Source organism: Amia ocellicauda, chromosome 5 (genome assembly GCF_036373705.1).
Source record: "Amia ocellicauda isolate fAmiCal2 chromosome 5, fAmiCal2.hap1, whole genome shotgun sequence".
In the NCBI taxonomy this organism is placed as follows: domain Eukaryota; kingdom Metazoa; phylum Chordata; class Actinopteri; order Amiiformes; family Amiidae; genus Amia; species Amia ocellicauda.
The window spans coordinates 3,373,991-3,391,783 of NC_089854.1; the positions used below are offsets into that span (position 1 = coordinate 3,373,991).

The 17,793-nt window shown below is 40.8% G+C and overlaps 1 protein-coding gene across 8 annotated transcripts in view; it reads right to left on the bottom strand.

Moving 5' to 3' along the window:
- The window catches only part of foxp4 (forkhead box P4), a 130,008-nt gene extending 112,308 nt beyond the window's left edge, over positions 1 to 17,700 (bottom strand). For 2 of the 8 annotated variants that reach the window (XM_066703266.1, XM_066703269.1), the window contains exon 1: positions 17,130 to 17,694. The gene's annotated coding sequence lies outside the window, so the exon portion shown is untranslated. Of the gene's footprint in view, positions 1 to 17,129 lie in introns of all 8 variants that reach the window. The other 6 variants (XM_066703267.1, XM_066703265.1, XM_066703264.1 and 3 more) reach the window with 6 other exon arrangements.
- Between the last annotated feature and the right edge of the window lie 93 nt (positions 17,701 to 17,793).

Here is a 17,793-nt window from a genome sequence, read left to right on the forward strand (position 1 = left end):
ATATATATATATATATATATATATATATATATATATATATATATATACATATATATATACACACACACACACACAAACACATTTTAATTCAGTCAACTCCATGAACTGTATCGCAGGGACTCAGTGTACCTGACGGACTATAACTGCTCTGCTCTCCAATTAACTCCTCATGTTCGTCAAAAATAATCTAAAGAGACCCATCAGCGCCTCGGAGAACATTAGTGAAGGCAAACAGGACAGTTTCCAAACCGATCACTAAGGCAGTTGCTAAAACAATCCGGTCGTAAAGTTGGGGGAAAAGTGGAGTTTTGAAAGTCAGATTGAAAAAATGAAATGAAAGAAATCAAAATCATTTTAAAGACCATGCATACAAAAATAAAAAACAGGGCACTTAGGTCTATCTAAAAACAAATGTAAATATATATGCAGAGTAGGTTTACTACTATTTTATTCCAAATTCAGTTACTGGAGTAAAAAGGAGAGATTTACAAGTCTTTAAACTCCGCAAGATCAAATCCCTCCCAATTGTTCACCTTTCAATCACAGCTTCCCTGTCTGTCAACCTGAAGGCCCCGCCCTCTTTAAGACAACTTTAAAGCGAATGTTCCCCTTTAAGACGGCCCCTTTGACCAAACGAAAATCTGTAAAAGTACACAGTTCTTCTAGATGTCCGGTTACAGGACAGACGGGATACCGAGCAGTAAACTCACATCGTGTAGTCATTACTAGTCATACGTTTGAGCTATAAGCATTGACTCAAGCTTTGTCCACCAGCACAACACACTGCAACCTTAAAAACTGACTCGTCTTTCTAAACAAATGCAGTTGTCGCAGCATTTCCCTCCGTACACAAAGGCACAATCCAATTACAGCTCTGTAAACAAATACCAAGAGCAGTGTCAACCATGCCATATGTTAAATATATAATAAATATATATATATAATATATAACAGCTACAACTTTTAACTGCCATCCCGTTTATGTTAAAACCATGCGTCCATCCAATTCATACAGTTTAATTACTTTCTCTTCCCCTTTCTTTTTAATGGGGGCTGAATCCTGCGCTCGGCCTTTTTAAAATCTGTGCACGGTCGCTTTAAGGCCCCTAATTCCCCACAAAAGCAGGAGTGTAATTTATACACGGCCGATGGACAAAGCCCGCAGAAGACTAAGGAATGTTTGCCAGCTGCCCGGCTACTGAAGAGGAGAAGGATTTCATATTTACGCAGTGGCTGAGAAAATAACGCCATGGTGTTTACCGAGCCCATAGCCAAATATCCACCAACCTTTAATCAAAGACACAAAATACAGCCCAGACAGGATGGAAGACAGCAGATAGTGACCATCTTTTAAACAAAGACTTTTTCTTTTCTTTTTTTTGTGGGGGGGGTGGGTTGTAACTTTTCCCTGCTCGGCTGTAGGAGCCATTTTCTGAGTTAAAAGTGAAGCCCTTTGTCTCATTTTAATTTCTATCTTTTCCTACTCTCTTCACTAGGGCAGCACATTTGTTCCCTACATTTTTGCCATGCAAATGACTGGAAGTCCTGAAAAAGATGCACAAAAAAGGAAAAATAAAACTTTGAACTTAATGCAATTCAATATGCATTCAACGCACAACATGAACTAAAAAAAAAAAAAAAGAAAATGAGAAGATTTGGCGTAGTTTCGGTTTTGAAATATCATCGTTTGTACCGTAAGACAACCGTAGTGAATTTGGTAACTGGGAGGAGACGACACCAGGTATACCGTCCAGACAGACTTTAAAATAGGCCGAGTCCCGATTTGTGAGTGTCCCGTACCCCTCTCCACCGTACACGACAAGCATCGCCGCAGCACCGTCTCGCACTCGCCTGTTAATGAGCTACAAAGACATCTTTTGATTGGTACTTGAATCCAGACCGCGGGCCAATGGCACGTGGCATTCGCCGTGACCTAACCGGTACCAGTTGTGTAATTAGAGCCAATCTGTAAGCCATATGCCACTCTCCCTGCGTGCCAGCGCTGCTGTCATTGCACCGATGCCAAACCCGCGCTCACTGCCTTGAAAAAACCGCACTTCATTAAGAAAGTAAACACAAGTGCTGTCTGAAGTGTCTAATTAGTCCCCTAATTACTCCCCGCTCGTTACTAATGCAAATTAGATTATGCTGCTTAACTTCATCGTGTCCACAACTGCGCTGTTAATTGCGGCCTTTTGAAATTAAATTACTCGCTAATTAGCATATCAAAGCCATTGATTCGGAGCCAGAAAAAAAAAAAAAACAACAAACGCCAAGTTTTGCTAATGAGTTTTGCTAATTGAATATCTACGTTCAATATTGAGTTTTTGCCAGTTTGCGCAATTTGAAAGCTACACAGCCACTTCCACGTGTGAATTATATATATATTAAAACACACACATACACATACATGTGAAAAGCTGCCACATCCCTTTTTGTAGGAATGGCTCCGGGCCAAAAAAAAAACATACTTTAAATATTTCACTCTTCCCACCCTAAAAAACAGCACAAAAAGTTCATAATTGCATTGCTAAGAGTGTGTGAAGTCACGCGTGGTAATCGTCTCTGGCTCATGAATATTTAACAATATTTGTGTATTTCAGGATTCACTTTTACTGGTAAGGTATGTTCATCACGGCTTGGGTTATAAAACCAGGAATGGGTGAGATTTCTTCAGACATAGACGACCCGACACAGACAGATACCGTGGTGTGAGTAGGGTGTGAGTAGTTACACAGAGACTACGGCCATTTGCCAAAGACATGTAAAGCGAGTTTTAAGTCTGCCATAAAGTCTATATACTATACAGCGAGCATTTCTTTTCATTTAATTTCTTTACCTGACAGCAAAAACCCTTTCTTGAACTCAATACTTCTATTAATCACCAACTCAGAGAGCAAATTACTCCCGATTACTCTGATAAGATGTTCTTTTCAAATAAAATTTCTAAAACACAATCTATCACAGCTATTTCTTCAATTATGTGGCACGGGGGAATTTTCTCCTTTGCCCACTAATGCATTTTCAGACACTTTCAAAACGACCAGCTACGAAAAACATAAAAAAAAATCCAATATCCCATCCCAGGCCCGTTTCAAAACGGCCATAGTCGCTCTCAAACCGCTAATTCGTTTTTCTAAGAGGAATAATTACACAAAACTCAAATCTTAATAAAGCTCCGAAGCGATTTTGCTCTAAATGGAAAAAATAACTGATTGATTGTGAAAGTTTTTTTTCTCTCTCTCTTTCTTGGTTTCTATCCACTAAGGATCGAGTGAGAGCCTCCATTCAGAGCTAAGTGTTCGGAAAGTTTCGTTTTATTAAGGTTTCCAACTTTTGATTCTGAATGAAACTCTAATAGAAAGAATGGGAAAATGAAAACTGAAATTGAGAGGTAGCCACACAAAAAAATTAAATAACCATGATAATTAGATGTAAAGATATTATAATTCCTTTAAGGGGATGCATTGAAACTGCAGCACTACAATATTTGCCCTAATTGCCAGAATTACCATATTAACCAGTTGCCATTTGAGTAAGTTGATTAAAAAATTGATTATTCGTCCATTTCTTTTAGGACTTTCTTAATCAAAATCTAACATCCTTGAAAAATTAATTTGAAGCCCCTCTTATCAGTTAATTAAATCTCGTTGGAAGTCATTTTTCTGTGAAGAGTGATTAGACATTTCCCTCTGTTCTCCACTGTTCAGACAGCATGACGTTATAAAACTTTTCAATGTCTCATCAAACATTAAAAAATAAGAAGAATAGAATTTCTTTGAAGGGCCTCCTTTTTCCCCCCCTCTTTTTTCTTTTTTCAAAGCCTACGTCTTTCTGATAAATTGTGCTATACCCCAAAGATCTCTCACTCTCGTTAAGGCGCTCTCATTAATAATTTTTGCTGCCGTTGGAGAAAGAGCACGGGGGCCGTCACACTGCTCAATCTCTCCGGAAGAGACGGAGGACAGAGAGAGAGAGAGGGAGAGGGGGATGACCGATACCTGAACCAGACGACCCGACGATCTACCTGGGGGAGATGAATAGTTAGGAAGCCCAGTCTAGGGTGACAGAGTCAAAGACACCAATCGTTCGGCTCTCGGGGTCGGGAAACAGGTTTGAACCGCTATTACTTGAGAACGTTCCATTCGGGACTGACAGATGGATGAACCCCAAAGGTCCTGGCTCACCCACACCCCAAAACCAAACCCACACCAGCAGAGCCCAGGGTCCACCCGTGTTCAGAGAGGAATAACTAATTTTCCACAGACATCAGAATACTGTTGACGAGTGTTGTGAAGAAGTGATGGTGACGGAAGCCGTGGAAATTCAGGATCCGGATTAACGCAATCTAATGGACGTTGCGTTTTGTGCTCTGGGCGAGACAACCTTGGAAATCACAGCGCCTATCTGAATGAGTTCCTGCAGACTCAACACTGAGAGCAGAGACTGGGGGCGGGTGGGGAGTAAATATAAATAATTCAGGTGCTGATCCCCGTCTAATGTGTTAAAACACACACATCTGTTAAAAATCTTCAATCCGCCTGGTGAACCACTGAAACGGGACACAATTGAGGATGTAACTCTTGGAGCATCAGCTATGAGTTTGTTTTATTTTCACCAGACATAAGAAAAGAAACTATTGAAGCCAGTTCCTTAATTTATCACTACACACCCTGTATTGCCTACAATTATCCAAAATACAGTGGAGCTTTGGACCTCTGTGAGGAGCACTGAGCACACCTGCCCTCCTCAGTGTCCCAGTGAACACAGCAAAGCCCCCAAACTCACAAGGCAAAACAGGCAGATCTTGGTAACCCCCCCAAACTCACACCAATAAACCACAGGGTTTTCTTAACAGCATTTCAAGCATTTTGCCACCGGCCACCTGCTTGAAACGTCATTTCTATTGCAGTAGTTTCTATTTTAGGGTCACTGGTTTGGGGTTGGGCCTAGTGTTGAGAACGGCTTGTGCCATTTGATTTTTGGTTTTCTACATAAAATAGAACTACTTAAGTATTAAAAATGCTGCAAGGAAGAAGGCAAACCCTGAGCACTTTAGCGGCACACAATTAGACAGTCAGTGGATTAAAGCTCCCTCGTCAGGAGTCCACGATCGATCTGGGTAATACGGAATAATTTGGGAAGTTTGATCTCACACCAAGGCATACAGATCCAGCATCATGAATATGTTCAGGCTTTGGCCGGTTTCAAATCACATTTGAATGCTCAATTAGCCTGACGATGTAGCTTATTGACTGATCAGGTACCACTGATGATGGGAGGAAAGAAAAGGATAGGAAGTCTTATCCTACTTTGGTTTTAATATGGCCCTTCCAGGTTTGATTATTTATTAAAACAGAAATGTGCTCAATTCTGCCTTCGTTTCTGAGAAGAAATGTCAATGTCCAACACAAAACTCACTCCTGTCCCTCACAGCGGGGTCCCCCCTCAACACAGCCACAGTCACTTGAATAGAACTATCAATTTCCTACACAATTAACTCCTGTGAGAGAAGAGAAAAAAAAAAAAAAAAAAAAAACATTTGGGATGCTAAATTACGCCCCCTGCTTTTTTTTTTTGGTCCCCATTGGGCGGGCTATTAAACTTGGGAGGGAAAAAAATATAAAATATCCTTGGGGCTCAACTTGACCCCGTGTTCTTGGGTTCAAACCTGTTACTTTAAAAGCGGCTACATCCCATTAACTGTCAAATTGCGACACTGTTTTATACTGACAATAAGCTAATAAATGAAGAGGAAGTCTTAAACCACAGCACCGAGCCACTGAAAAATGATCTTCCACGGCAGCAGCTAATTTTATTTGAGGAGGGGATGAAAAGACGGCATTTAAGGAGAAGTCAGGACTGTGTTTTTGAAATTAGCCATGGCATAAGTACTGCGACTGTCTGCTCCCCGCCAGAGGAAGGAAACCAATCGCTCTAACTGCAGAGCCTCACTAGGTAATGGTGACAGCATACTTACAGCAAATACAAAACTGATGTCTCCGTCCGGGCTCCTTAGCACAGAGCCCAGGAGATGGACTGAAAGTAGGGGGTTTCTGGAAAGTTTGAGGCAAACTTTGACAAAACACTGAATAACACTGAAAAAAATACAAAAAAAAGCCTGACTGTATGTCTCTCTCCCTCTCTCACTCAGTTGAAGGATGCCAGGTTTTCATTAAATGCCTCTCCTCAGAAAGAAAAGGCCTTTCCTATCAGAATGCTGCCGCTGCCCCTGACCTTCTCACAATGCCACCGTAATTAAAACCTAATGGACAGAAATTATCGACACCGGTCGTGTGAAATAAAACAGACCTTCGCAATGCTCTGGTATGGACTGGTTTTACCGTGGTAAGAGTCAACGGCCTTTGCGTTAAAGCGTGTGATAAACGCCGTCGGTCCCTGACACGGAGCTGGGTTTGTGCGTTCTCCATTATTGTCAGATTGTAAAACTTCAAAAAAACCTCAACCAGAAACTGGGGGGAAAGAAAAGGCCGAATGAGTCTCAGTCGTAACCTTGCCATCGTTCTCATCAAAGCTTTCCCCATCTGTTGCGTTTATTTATTTTTTCTGGCCGATTGATTGATTTACCTGAGCAGCAAACCCGGCCTTCAAGAGTTCAACACCGCTTTACAACAACGCAATCCTCTGGCTTGGCTGTTCGAGAGACTCCCCGTAGAGAGAGTGTCTTATGTTTATTAGTTTTTGCTCCGAATCGTGGAACAGCGATACACAAAGCTTGGATCATCAACCTTTACCTTTTTTGCTACAAAACTTTACTACATCTTGTATTCCAGAAACGCAACCAGGAATGTGTTTGTCACTCTCACACAATCCCATCGTAAACATACAAGGGTTTGTTTTCCTTTTTTTAGGCAGCAAAATTAGGATTTGTCCCCTGAGCATATTCTAGGTATTGTAACAATGTTTACTACAGGAACGCTGATGATGAATTGTTACATTTCAATCTTGTGTGTCCCTGATAAGAAGTGATCAGTTTAAGCACTTAGACCTTGTTACAAATAAACACATTTTAAAGGCTGAACAAAAGCCGTCGAATCACAAAGCGGACAGTATTTATACTGAATGTGGTTCATTCCATTTCTAGTAAAGATGCCCAATAATAAAAATCTCTCAAACACATTCCTTTGCCGATTTTAACCGAGCTACACGGGCCCTGATGAAAGCAGGTTCAAGTGTCGGGGAGCGAATAATATGCTGAAAAAGAAAGATCATTAGAAATTGTCACAAACCGATGGAGTATTGCATTTTTCAATTAAGCTTGATATCGAAGTTCAAGTTCAATTTGCAGCCAGTGTGCACAACTTTTAGGTTAAGTCAAGATTATTCCACAGTTTACTACCGGAATCGATTCACAGGGGGAAATCAAACCAAGCAGAAAATATAACAAATCAGTGGCTAGTTAGTGATCCAGCTGCCCAGAATACAGATTTTTTTTTTTTTTAAGTTTTCAAATAAAAGAATGGGATACCAGGAACTAAAAAAAAAAAAAAACCTGTGCAATGCAGCCTTATTTGTCGGTGTCACAGAAAACACTTTTGCGATCTGTTTAGCACTAAACTGTTGATGTAATGATCGTCTTCACCAGGCGGTGTAAACACTATAATTAAAGTTAGCCATGTGTGAATGACATCACAACTATGCTGGGCTTGGTGTGACAAATTACTTACAGAAAACAAAAGTGAAATAGGTGTTTTAGAAGACAAAAAATTTGGGGAAAAAGCTGCATTGGCAACAGTGATTAGAAAAAGAGCTTCCTTTCCTTTTGTAATGCACAGTTCACCAGTATCGCTCACAAGTCCAGTGTGAAAGGAATTCAAATCCAAATAAGGCAGTACAGGATTAACGCTTACAACTTCGACAATAAAGGGATTGAATTCTACCGAGACGACAGCTTGTCAATATGGATTTGTATGACGGGCGCGATTTCACTGTATGAAAGGGAGAGGGTTCGAGGCCCTATAGGGGACACCTGAGGACCCAAGACACGAGCTGTGAAAGTTCTCCGGTCGTTCCGGTTTGACGCCACTTTGAGAACGGATTGATCGAATAAGCCGTAACATCATGACTGATCAGCGGCCGCCCGAGTTGGCACACAGGTGACAGTACGGCGATAATGGCCAGGACTCGTCTCACTGTAACAGAAAGCGGAACGTATCGCTCTGCATTTCTATATAATCCCTCACGACTGTGTGTAAGCATTTGAAAAGAGAGGAAAAAAAAAAGGGAAACCAGTCAACTACACAAAAGAAAGATACGGCGCCTTACAATTAGTCCCACCTTGCCCCCGACTGCAGCTTGGGTTCGTGCGTTTGGGATTGTTAAAACAATGTGGGCTTCAAAGCCAACGCTACACTCGTTTTTTTTCTTTTTCTTTTTTTAAACGCTAATTCTCTCTCCTCTGAAGGATTCCAGAGTCGACAATATAATCTAGTGGGTTTAGACACTTTTTATGTGGAAGAGTACTGTAGATTTCTCCCCCCCAACTCTATCAAATGTCACACGCACCCAAGTGACCCGGGAAATCACAACGCGCAGACGGCCTCACACCCACAGAGCGCACAACACACCACAAGCACCGGGGCTCTCTCTGGTGCCAAACGAACAGTCTGAAAAACGAATTGACCATGACTTTTTTTTTTTTTTTTTTTTTTTTCGGGTAGTGGAGGAGGGGAGGGTGGGGATTACACAATTATTCAAATAACAGCTGTGGATAATTTAGTGGCAGATGTATCTCGGTCAACAATGCGGACCGGCTGAAGCGCTGGGCGTTACGCTGGAGGGGCAAAGGTAACAGGATGAATCGGCAGCGGGGGGTTTCCTTGCGTAACAAATCTCTCTGTGACTTTGGGCAACTCGTGCCATCCGTTCGGTGCCGTGACAGTCACAGATTGGCAAACGAAATAACAACAAGGGCAATGCTAGAGAGATCCCAGTTTTGAACCGCAGTCATCTTTGCAGAGGGAAAATACATCTAAACATTCCTTCCGATTGACAAGCAGCATTTTTTCATCTGCACTTCACATTTCAGGCTGAAGTTGCATTTGTGTAGCTTGAAAATAACAGGAACATTTAGGGAAAGCTTCAGTTGAATGTACTTAATAAAAATGTACTTTTTATGCATCTATATAATTAATCTGTCACTATAATCTATATATATTTACACACACATCCATAATAAGCTCATACACTTATCAGTGGTATGAAGGATTTTTAAAGTTTGTGTAGAATATATAACCATATAAATTGCTATACGTGTAACTCTACTGAACACAATTCATTAACTGCATATCTGTGTAAGATTCCCAGACAATGTCATCTTGAATGTGAACAGTTTGCAGGCTGCGGCCAACATTTTCATCCCAGATTGGTTCGGAGTATGTTAATTTCTGCTGACACGTCGACTGTCCGCTCGAATGAAACACCCCGGCTGAATCCCGAGCTCGTCTGATGCGATAAAGCAACAAATCCTCCAACACTGGCAGGTGATCAACTGGTACCAACAGCACGGGAGACACGGCCATCGCAAACAGCAAACGCTGTGCCTGTGCGTCTCCTCCTGTGAGCATAACGATCCAGCTGACTGCTAACTGTGAACGTCTCTGAGCACAGGACTGAGGGCAAAGTAGTCAACTGGCTACACAAGCAGCCAAAACAATTTAAAATCACTGGCAACTAATCTAGTAAGTAGTCAGAAGACTCTTACAGGGAGAGACCAGTGGGTTTCATTAGACTCAGTGTCCCTGATTAACAAGTAAAATGTTTTAATGCTGCTTATCATTATTATTGTAAATAATAAGCAGAGATACTGAAGTTTACTGAAACTGTAATATGCAATTGACATCTTGGAAAACAGCACCTGCAACAATTAGTCAATCCATGCCTCTGCATTCTGCACAATTCTTGCATTGTGTGCCTTCAAACACAGACACATACAGTGTGTTAAAAAAGATACCACACAGAAGAAAATAAATATGAGAGAAATTATCCCCCAAATCTGCTTTTTAAGTCGATTGTAAAGCACTGCTGTCAGAAAAGGTATCAAATTCACATATTTCACATGCAAATAACATAAGCAGGCATCCCTTGTTCGCCAGCACTAATACCATAAAAGAAACCAATACTCCTACTCCGCTGATACGTCCCGGATTACTAATGAAAATTAGATGCATTTATATGGTTATTACTTATATGGTCATCCTGTGGGATGGGGATTTATCAAAGCGTACAGTGCCCAGAGTCCCCGAGGAACGCTCTCTCTCTGACCTCAGCTGTGACTGGATTAGGATTTAAGGAGCATGCAGGATTTACCACTATCTGACAATACTGCGGAGACCACCAAAATAAAGACAGATAAATAAACAATTTAAATGTGGAGCCAAATGCAGCATCTATGCAGTACAAAAAATAGGTCCTGTACAGTTAAAGTCTCCGTAAATCTTAAATCAAAGTGACTGACTTGAACACTCAGAGCAGAAATGAACATTTGGGTGTCGAGTGAAAGATGTTTAGCGCTCTGCTCTGCCAGACTCTGATGAAGAGGAGAGATTTGTATCGTGCCTGATTTGCTGTCGAATTCACAGCTAACTCGGGGGGAATTGTGTGGCCAGAAGAGTTTCATATTTAAGGGTCCTGACGTGTGAACGCGACGACTCAGATCAGACTGGTCTTGCAGTTTCCCCATCTGCGGTTCCGACTTCACACTCTGGGTTCATTTACTTTTTAACGAACAAATCATTGAGGAAACTCTGCACTGTGTTTCTCTCCAATTGTGACTGATTTTACCCCTCAAACCCCAACTGCTTCTGCTCTCTGAAGCTTTCAAATCCTCGAACGCAGCTTTATGAATATATTCTAAGTAGCAAAAAAATGAAATGAGTGAAAGAAAATCCATAACACAACTGCAACAGCCAAACAAATGCGCAGTTAGCACCAGGGAAGGCAGAGATCTGTTGTTTTGTTTTAAGTTGAGATGCAATCCCTGAAAAGATATGGTGCAAAACAAGCCACTCATCTAACAAAAAATTAAAAAGTTGCATCTTAACCCTGTTGCTCGGGAAGGACTGGGTCATGTTTAAAAAATGCCTCACTACACTTTACAGATACTAGATTGAGTTTCCCAGACACCTTAAAATAACCCACAGTATTTTTTTCCTATTCTGGAGGCGTTTTTCACTTATTGCACTCCAGACGGACACCCCCCGAAAAGCGGGGCAGCGACCGGCGCAGGATCTTTATCGCCCTGAACCACAGGCGGACCTCGGGATAGCGGCCGAGCACTATTTCAACCTGTATCAGCAAATACAACTTCAATAATAGGTCATAAATTGAATCGCTGCCTGCCAAGATCTCCCGGGGGAGGTTTAGCTAATGGATACAAAGAACAATGACCAACACCCTTAGCTCTAATATACGGTCATTTCCGGCCCACGGACTCACTTTCTTTCTGAAAGACTTTCTCGTGCTCATCGGAAGTCAGCCATTCCCATTTAAAATAAAAAATTAACATGCCCCATCTTTGAGACTTTAATCACTTTTCGATGGGAAAGGGGACAGTTCTGCCACACCGTGTAACAGGAAAAAAAAAAAACAGATCTACCAAAATATATTAAAATGGTATTTCAAGCAGAGGATGTTGTTGTTTTTATTGTGTTTGTACAGTATTATTTTAAGATCAATCTCAGATCAAACAAAACAGGATTCCTCCCAATCCCAGCCCAAGTATTACGGCAGATTTCTTTTTGTTTAACTTAAGCACAGCAACTGCAACCTGAGAGCTCTCTCCTGATTCTAGCTGGGTGTGACATCTTCGGTTTGTGGCATCAAAAGCCTTTTCGCCGGCGCTGGCGTCGCCACTTTCACACACAGGGAGGGAGGTCAACTTGTTGCTGTTTTTAAAGATGCTTTCCCATTCGGTGGACCTGTTCGAAAGGGTCATTCCTGCAGACCCTGAGCTCCCGCTATCGCTTTCATCTCACTGAAGGCATCTGACAGAGCAGTGCAGGTAGAAAAAATACATTTCAAACTGCAAACGCTCAAGTGCTCACAAAAGACAATCTCCCAATCCAATCCGGTGGAAAATCTTTGCCGTGTTAATAGGATTAATTGTACTTTCTGGATTAAACAGCTGATTTTTAATCTTTTCCATTTCTCTGTAACTATTCGGAATTTTCCCTCCTTTCCTGCTTGCGAGTTTAAAATGATATTCTGGATGAAATGCAAAAATGAGAAAGAAAAATATATAGTTTTCACGGTTCCTGATCTTGCAGAGCACAGAATGACAACCCTGGAAGACGGGCAATAAAAGCAGCCCTCATCGTCGAGAAAGGCGTGTAATTTATTATTCCAAAAAATGTTGCGCCTTCTACAACCCAAATAACACTTTCAATTAAAACCATATGTTTAATTGCCATTCACTTAAATTGGCCCGAGATTCCGATCGCCAGCGTAGCCCACCACTACTGGCACGACGTTCAAAAGCCATCGCTACTCTTCAGATTTCAATTATCCCAATTCTGCAGTTTATGCTTTAGATTATTTGTTTTTAGAAGAATTTTCAATCCAAATGAATAAATAAAAAGTAACTCATATTTATAAATCTTTATTTCAAAACTTACTTTATCCAACATTAAAAAACTATAATTTGAATAAAACAAATATTTTAAACAGAAAATGCTTCCATCACCAAAAAGATATATTTATTTCCGTGACTGATAAGTGGCGCAACGCTGTGCGAACTATATCAACCTTCAGAAAGTGTACAATAGGGCTCAGTGCAGTCACTTTTTTATTCTTATTATTTAAAGCATGATAAGACTACCTCCAAAACCAAAGCCACATTTAACCTCGCTTGACAGGACCTCGTTTCAAATTAGAAAGCACACACACACACACACACACACACAAAAAGCAGCTCCCTTGGGTTGGATACTTGGTTGTTTAGCTGGCAAACCCTAGGCAAGGTTATAGGAAAGCTTTAGATCAAACCAAGGTAAACTCAATTTCCAACACTAACAGCTTGAGGACCAAACGAGCAGAAGAACCTCACCGAAAAAGGGAAATAAAATGAAATAAGTTTCAAAAGGTCTTATTCTTGACCGTCTTTCGAGGCAAACTCCGGGACCTACACATTCCTTCCCCTGACCCCGGTGACTCCAAGGTATCCAAACAAGGTTTAGTTGAAGCCGCCAAGTATTTTAACCCCCCACCCCCTGCCACAAACACACAACTGCCTAAACACACTTAAATTCACCCCTTTTCAATAAATACAATTGGTTTTCCTTTTTTTCCCCCCTCTTTTTTTAAATCACTTCATCTCAATAACATAATGCGCCCATTAAGTGGACAGTATATATTATTTTTTTTTTTAAAGGCAAGGGGGATGGACAGTCTTTCCATGACTCCTCATTAGCACATCAACAAGCAATAAAAACGCAGCACAGTGCGAAGTGAAAGCACACAGGGGTTTTCAAGAGATGTACGCACGTTTACAAAAAAACAGGAAAGGCTATTGAGGAAAAGTAGTAGTTTTTTTCTTTTTTTTGGATTACAGCTGCAGAGAACTGGCAGACACAGAAGCACAGCTATTCTTTATTTTTATTAATTTCCCTCCATTTGCAATATTAGTTTGAAACCCCCTTTTGCCTAAAAGCGAAGGATGAAAAATTAACTTTCCCCCCAGTTCGCCCGGCACTGTTATGCTGTGGCTTTCGAGTTTTTAAGACCCTGCCTTCTCCCTTCACCACTCTCGCCCCCGAGGAACATTAGACTTTTCCATCGGAGAAAAGCGGAGCACGCCGAGATACTTTCCCTGAGAAGCACCTGTATTGTTTCGACACACAAGAAATGCATAACCAGGACTTATCCCCATTTATAAATACCTAGTTCTCCGATAGTGATCATTAAAGGTTAATCTGTATCAGAAGGAAGCGGTCTGAGTGTTATTTTTAAGAAGGTCTGGGAGAATTTGATAAGGGGATTTGTTATTAGGGCTTCTTTAGTATAAGGGCCAATCTGTCTTTCGGTGGGAATCCACTTTAAAAAAAAAAAAAAATCTAACTAGAACAGGAAAGGCTGCCACACAACTCCCAGTCAAGCAAACAATGCAATAAACACAATACCATTTCAATCGTGTATATGATCTTTGGCATTAAAAACATCTGAAAATGTGTTTTCATTAAGTGATATTATATATTATTAATATTGATTATTAGTTCACTTTAATATCTGTTAGGTTTGAACAGAATATGTTCAGATCTTACCAAATTGAGAGGTATATATCATTCCAAAAGTATTCTTCTGATGCTGCTAAAAAAAATTATCTTATGGAAGTAATAAAAAGTCACAATCCTTCATCTCCTTACTTAAACCAATTCAGAATATAAATATATATAGAGAGAGAGATACTCTCACACACACACACACAAATACATTATCAAACACCACATGTAAATTTGTGATTTTTTCAGAGAGATATTGTGAAATGACAATTATGAAAAGCTGTGTTTAATTCACAAACCTTATTCCATTAAAATTGAACTGGCAGTTTACTTGACTCAATTAAAAGCACGTCATGTATTGCAAATGCTAGCCATGTTCCCATGCTGAAATCACCTTCACACACAGCAGTGACAGCGTTTACGGCTTGGAACAGTAAGAAAAGACACAAAATAATATAAATTGTGTAAACGGCCCTGTCTGTCACTCAAAACTGAACAACACCGATGTCACTCTCAAAATGTCAAGCTGACTATGACTGGAAAGAATTCTGAACTAGATAATTGCGTTTACTAATAAGTCAATTTTCTCATTTAAAAAAAATATATGGCATTGGAAAAATGTTCATTTTCATGGTTTTGTTTTTGTTTGTTTTCGAGTATATTATAAACAATTGGGAGAAAAAAAAATCTGGATCTATAATGCCTTTTCTACATATTTTTTTAATTGAATAACAACTTTATACATCCTGTCCTGAATTCCCAAACACATCCTTGCAACAAAGTAAATAAATACAAAGTAATTACAAACGTCGTGTTTAAATGGTGTTTACAGAAAGTGGAGTCTAGCAAACATTCCCTGCGCATTTGTTTTCTAAAATAAATAAATACAACTGCACAGACTTTCTACACAAAAAACGGTTTAAAGTGTTGTTTCTTTTACAAATGGAAAACAATGTCTTGAAAATGTCCCAAATGTCGACTCTGAATGTCCATAATTTTGTTTATTTAAAAAACACAAGACAACGGTGTAAAATGCATCAACCGCATGTTTACGTGATTGCCTGTATGCAATTGTTTTCAGGATATTTCCATTGTGATGTACATAGATTAATTATATTTAAGTGTATTGTTATTATTATTACTATAATTCAATTGTGTACTGAATTGCTATTGAAATGTGGGGACACCACAGGCATTTAATTCACTATGCGCAACAATACACTTGACTATAAACTAATTAAAAAAATAATAATAATAAAAAGGTGTTAAGAAGCACGTGTATGCATTTATTCTGGAATTGATCTTCGGGTCGAGGAGCAAAAATCTGTGAAATGCATTAAAGTTTACATCAGCTGTGTATTTATGGCTGTTTTTGGTTTGTGTATTTTTCTAAAATTGCGATGCTACTTTTACACTGGAGAGAATTTATTTTGTGCAAATATCATTGGTGCCAGGATATTACAATTTAAATTCTGCTGCAAGTTGTGCATATCCGCAGTGGAGATGCTGTTTGTTTGCATGGTTTTCACGGACTTTGCACTTTAGATTAGACTTTATTTACTTCATAAGCATTTACATATAAAGACGCAAACACTTGCCACGTCTACCTGAAAGAGTGAATCTTGAAATTATAAATGCAACCTGTCTGTCCCTTTCTCGCTGAAATAAGGAGTGGAGGGAAATACACACGCATTTAAATTAAATAAATAATATAAATACTATGCAATACAAAAAAACATGGAAACAAAAATATTACACTCCAAATTAAGCACTGGTATCAAAAATATCCGATTACACCGTTCATGCAACGCATTCAAATTAAAATGTCGCAGTTTTAATCTGTTCAAACCATTAGGTTACAGAACCGACTGCACAGAGAGTTTATATTAAGTTATGCACATAAAAAGCGATTTTCTGCTTTTCTCGATTTCGTTTTAGCTTCATTGTTGGCGTATTTAGCAATTAATTCATTAGATCCGACGCAGCCGCTCAGGCCTGGTTTTGCACGCTTTACTCTCCTGTAATTAAACAAGACGCTATTAAAATACCACATACTAAAATACTAAATACGAATAAAATCGCAAAGGACTCAAACGATGAACTTCCTCCAGACAGCGGACCTACACACATGAACATGAGACAACTCCGGCCAATTGTTTCAAACTGGAAAGGACACAACAGGCACCACTAACCGCTTCAATTGGGAATCAATTAAGCCCCACATGTTAACCGTGTCACCAGGCGCCGTGTGTCGCTGGACCGGCCCGTCCGCAGCCGCCGAAGCCCCGCTGCGCCCCGACTGCTACTCTGTAACTCCTGCGCGCAGACCGGCTACTTTCTGTCCTTTAACCGACTACTGTTTCCACGCAAATATAAAATCCAATGACACAATCAAATAATCCTAGAGACACACAAAGTCCAGAGCTACAATCCAGCAACTGACTTTCAATTTTAATTTTCCGCTTTTATACACAAACCCCGGTGTGGAATAACGCGTCCACTGAGTGTATTATGAACAACACAGCAACTCATTATAATCATAAATACACCCGGGGTTTGCTATAGGCTTGCGTTTTGTACTTTCAACACTTATATTGACTTTGTTATGTAATATCAGATTAGAAAAGCTAAAAACAGCTAATCACTACCGAAAAGATTATACATCATAATTACAGTCACAGTCAAAAATATATAACAGGCTACAGCAGGTTCCCAACACAGTAACCATTAAAATGATACTTTTAATTTGCGGCGGTCGCCCACGCCGCCGGGCACAGCACCGAGCGAGCCGCCTCACCTGTCACAGACCCGGGCAAGTTCACCCGCCGAGCCCGCCGAGCCCCGACATCACGACACTCACACTCACACACTCCGTAATAATAGTAAATCAACCTGTTCGGGAAATGCTGGAGAAGTCAACTTTCACGCTAGTGCTGTAGTACCATGTGGGCTTTTCACTTCCAGGGCTGAGAGAAATGTCCCGGCGATCCCCCCCAAACGGTGCACCAGCAAGGAAAAAGAAAAAAAGAGAGGAAGAAGAGGTCTGGCTCTAGGATGGGTATTGCACGATCATTACTTTCGGTGGCAACGGTCTCTCTGGGCGGCTGCCGTGCGGCGGCGACTCGGCGGCGAGGGGCGGACAGGACTGGCACTAGCTGCGGGGCTGCATGCTCTCCGCGCCTGGGAAGTTGGAGGACAGGAAAAAGGCACGCAGTCTTTTCTGCTGGTCGTGGTTTCTCCCCGGGTCTGTTTCTCCTACTTTCCTGCGTTGCTTTAGCGCGCACCGCGGGTCCCGACGCTGCTGCTCGCTCGGGTTTTGGGCATCTCGTCTGTCCCCTGCTCTGGCGGAGAGAAATCAGGGTTGAATTACTCCGGGTTGCGTCTTGTGTTGGGAGATATGTTAGGGGACAGTTTGGTCTACCGTAATTCATCTAAGACAGGTGCGCGCCGACATTTCCCCTGCCTGCCGCTTGCTGTAGTAGCACAATAACAAAACAGCCCCCCGCACACACACACTGCCACACTCACTAGGAAAAGAGGGTGCCATGTGCGCCCC